We start from the raw sequence: 4,839 nt of genomic DNA, 5'->3' as shown, positions 1-4,839 counted from the left end.
GCAGCTTTTGGAAACAAAATTGAAATTCTTTTTGCCTAACAAAAGCCTAACTAGACTATATTCACACTAGCTAATTTTGTCTTCATTTTCCATAGCTGCTGAGCACCACAGCTTCAACTGCCTTCAGGTTTTGAAATTCAGGTCACTGGAAACAACCCGAAGAAGTTTTAGGCCAAGTGCCCAGTAATAGTCAGGTGCTAAAAATGATTGCTGATGCCAGACAGAAAAAAGGGACTTGATGGAAAAATTATCACTAATAAGCAATGCCAAAAAAAAAAAAAAAACAACAAAAAAAAAAAACACCTAAAAGACTTCTGGAAAGTTGCCTCTATTACTTTACAGTGGAATGGATGTAAATCAAAAAGAAAGGAACATGCCTTGGGGACAGGAGATGAATGGAAGCACTGAGAAGATAGAAAAAAAGTTTATAACTCTAGAAAATTATTTTTGCTTTATGTTGCCTTAATTAAGTACCATGCCCTTACAGAAAAGCACAAATACATTGAAAAATATACATCACTGAGAAGGTAGCTGTAAATAGTAGCTCAATGAAATATATTGAATTAATAAAGACAGTTTCCTTGTTTTCTTCTATAAGTCAGAACTACTGAAAAAAGATGTAGCAAATCAGTTCTCTGACTTGTTTTCCAAGGTCTCTTTTCACACATTTGCCAAGAACTAGTACAGCTAAATAAAACTGAGATTTGAAACCAAGTCTTATGGAATATATATTTTATTACATTTAATTTTGAGAACGGAGGCATACTTTAGAAATCTCCCTCATTTCACTTCTCTCATTTAGGTACTTTCAATTCAAGCATTACTTCCTACTTTTTGCTCTCACAGCCATAAAAACAAAACCAAGAACAACTGTGGCATGACTGAAAAAAAGATACCAAATTCAATTTCTTTGCCAAAACACAGATGATTTTACTATAGCTAACATCACAAAAACTGCCAGTTGCTGCTCCTGGATCTCTCCTTACCAACTTTCTTGCCCATTTATGTCAGCTCTGTTTTTGAAGTATCTTAAAACAGCAAATAAGAGAAAGATACCAGCTTCCAAACTCCAAGCTTTCATCCTTTATTACTTTTCCTCATACATGAAAGGATTTTATTCTCCTGAAGGTGACAAACTATACAAGCCAGTCTAATTCTCAAAAGGTATTTTCAAAGAGATTCATTAAAAACAGAAATAAAGGAGAAAGTGGCAGCTGTGTAGGAGGAATTTGTGACAGAAAATAACATTTCTGAAAACCCCTCTCAGAGAAAGCATTCACTACAGCAGTAACTGAATTCTAGAAAGAGGTGTCCATTCTCAAAGCATTATTTTTCTGGATGTTTTCCATCAGAATTTCATTTCCTTCTATGTTTGTTAGGTTCTTGTTTCTCTGTATGCCCAGACCTATTTTTCAACCCCCTTGTCAGGGATTTAGTTCCTTTGATGTGCCTGGCTTGCTTTCAATCCAGGCATACTACAGAAAGGCATTTCCCAGGCTGTTACACCTCATTATCAGAAAAGATAACTTTTTGCTAGCCCACCCATGCATCTTCCCACATAGTTCCAAGATGACCATGGCTGGTACAGTATATCGACAGACAGCTGTAGCTGCCAGTTTGAAAGTAGTTATGCTCACACTAGAAATCACTTACTGGCAACAGACAATTCAGGATGAAGACCTAAGCATCTTCACTCCCATTGCCTCAGAAATATCTCTACCCATTTCAGATGAAGAGCGCCTTCAAGAGCAAGAATAGTTTCCTTTTAAACCATCTATGTCTTTATCCAAAATATATCTTGCTAGAACAAACATGTGTTTTCATAATTTTTAGTTTGTAAATTATTAATAATTTTCCTGAATGCTGATGCGTACTTGCTCCAGTGTACAGATCGTTATTTTTCCTCTTTTAATCTTCAAATTGCCTGTGATTATCAACTGAAATGTTCAATCCCTTCCCTCAGCAAACAACTCCAAGTCTGTGAATCTCACATGGAGTAGCTCGTAAAGAGTATTTCATGTTTAAAATATATGAAGTATTGATAAAGTTATGCAACACCATTTCTTTTTTTAATGTTTCTGATTAGCTGCTTCATATAAATAACCAATACTGCTTAAAGTGAGAATGTTCTGTTTGCTACAAATTACATTTCAATTGCAAATGCATTTCTGCGGAGTTACAGCATTTAAATTTAATGAGCATACACCAGTGTGGGAGTTTAACCTGGTGGGCAGTTCAGCACCACACAGCCATTCGCCCACTCCCTCCCTTCCCAGTGAGATAGGAGTGAAAATGGAAAAAACAAAGTCAATCACATGAGTCGAGATAAAAATATTTACCAAGGGAGAGAAAAGGGAAAATACTTATGACTACATGTATGTATAAATGCATTTAACAAATGATGCACAAAGAATTGTTTACCAGTCCCTGACTGCTGCCCAGCTAGCCCCCTGAGCAGCAGGAGTGAGCGAGATGAACTCCCCACCTCTTTCAGAACTCCTTTTGCTTGATGCCATATGCTATGGAATATCCCTAAGGCCTGTTTAAGTCAGCTGTCTGAATTCTGTACATCTCTACCCAGACATAAGGAAGAGGTTTTTTTTCAATAAGGGTAGTGAGGCACTGGTACAGGTTGCTCAGAGAGATGGTGGATGACCCACCCCTGAAGACATTCAAGGTGAGAATGGACAGAGCTCTGAGCACCTGACTGAGCTGTAGATGGCCCTGTTCATTGCAGGGGATTTGCACTAGATCTTTAAAGGTCTCTTCCAATTCATATGTTTCTATGATTCTAGCAAGTAGTAATTAATACTAGTCTATATACTATCTGGTGTGCCTTTAGTTGTTAGTTATTAGAATACTCACAATGTATTTGGGGAAATAAAGTTAGGAAAGTAGTTACTGTATTTTATTGATTACTGCAGTCTATAAGACTGTCTTATACCATCTCAGTATCACCACCACTTGCTTGCCATTCCTACCTATTTTTACTCTATCACTGTTTTACTGAACATTGAAAAGAATATTTGCTGAATACGATGAAAAAGAATAGCTTCCTCCAAGTATGTACAAACACAATTTCTGCTACTTTAACAGCTACTGGAGGTTGAATTCTACTTGTAGAAGCACTCTTCCATTTTCCTTTTTCTGAAATTCATTACTGAGCTGCAGCTTTCATCCACATTACAAATGATTGTTTCCTTCGCAGTTGTACTTCAATATGTTCCATAAGCGGACCAGAAACTCTGACAACAGTGAGTAAAAGCAAATTCTTCATATTACGGACTTGGAACAGACAAACTCTTCTGTCAAATAAAGAAATATTGTATTTGAGGAGCAGAACGGTGAAATTCAAATGCCAGGGTTCTTGTGCTTTTTTTGAATTACGATTCTTAAATATAACACTGTTCAAACCCCGTGGTTCCTTTCTTTCATAAAATAAGGCAGAAAAAGCCACGTAAGTAAAGAAAGCTAACCTGTGTCGAGCAGGAGCCAATGCTTATATTTAACGGAAACTGATTCCTGGCATACAGCTGGCGTACATCATTATCAGTCTTATATACATATGAAAAAAAAAGCAGACAGACAAGCTTTTTACAGATTGTGACATTCACTATGAAACTGTGCTCAAAAACTCTCTCATTTCCTTCTTTCAAACACTCTCAAATGTTCATTAGTTTCTGTGGCTAACGAGTAGAGCTACTGAAAAGAGCTACTGTGTAATTAGTACTCAAGTTCAAACTTTGAGGCAAAGGACAAAACCTCTGAAAGACATTGTTCGCAAACAATAACATGGCTAAGTCATTGAAGCTGTCCTTGCCCGTTCTGGGAGCGGTCACATAAAAAGCAGGAAATGAGCCAAAAAGCAGATGAATTTCACCAGGTAACAGCAACTGTAATGAATCCAAGCATTCACCCAATTTTCTTTTTAATGGATTACTTATTAATGTAAGGTTGCTTTTGGATTGCTGTGAACAGGCATCCTCTCTGAGGTTTTCTTTGTGAAGACATTTGATAATTCAGTTTGGAATCTTTGAGATTGTAGTTATTTTCTCCTAAACACAAAGAATCTGTGTATTTCTAGTCTCTAATTAAAGTCTAACAGCAACTCTTGTTTGTTTTTCTTCAGCAGGTACATAACAGAAAACAGCACTGTCACCATCCCAGTGCTGTACCTAGGGGATCAATAAAGACAATATAACTGCTAGGCCTACTAGAATAACATGATGTGGTATTTCAGTACTTCCATTAATTTGATGGGATTGCAAAACACCTCATGACCTAACTGTATACAAACTACGCTATCACTAGTATCTGAGAGCTGCAACAGAGTTGGTATATTTGGGTGCCTATTGTTTATAGAAACAACCTACAAGCCCTCTGTGAAGAAGGATGATGTGCAGATTCACGTTTGTATGTATTACTGCCAGATAATTAGCGTGATGTTGTTTCTCTCAAACTGTTTGGGGCTGTGTTTGAGCTGTGGTTGCCTGGGAAACACCTGCTTGCAGATGGGCCTACCAATCACAAACATTACAAGACAGTCGAATGTCAAGTCAACGAATTTTCATCCTTCTATTTTTAGTGCTTTCTACAATGAGAGTAGATTCTTCATTCTTACCTAGCCTGATGAGGAAGAAATCTCTAGAATAATAGTTTGTTGATACTGATCTACTAATTGTTTTACACCTTTATTTGTTATATTAGAATAACGTAACAGGTAAGGCATTATAGTCTGTGAGAATATCCATATGCTACCATTTATAATCCATCCAGGAATCAGAGCAACCTTGACAAGTATAGCAAATTTCAAACTACAGAGAAACAACTGCCAAGTGT

Source organism: Centrocercus urophasianus, unplaced genomic scaffold (assembly GCF_019232065.1).
Source record: "Centrocercus urophasianus isolate 14NV4802_14NV808 unplaced genomic scaffold, USGS_Curo_1.0 seq_26, whole genome shotgun sequence".
NCBI lineage: Eukaryota > Metazoa > Chordata > Aves > Galliformes > Phasianidae > Centrocercus > Centrocercus urophasianus.
The sequence above is the reverse complement of the archived record's forward strand: the minus strand, read 5'-3'. Positions refer to the sequence as shown.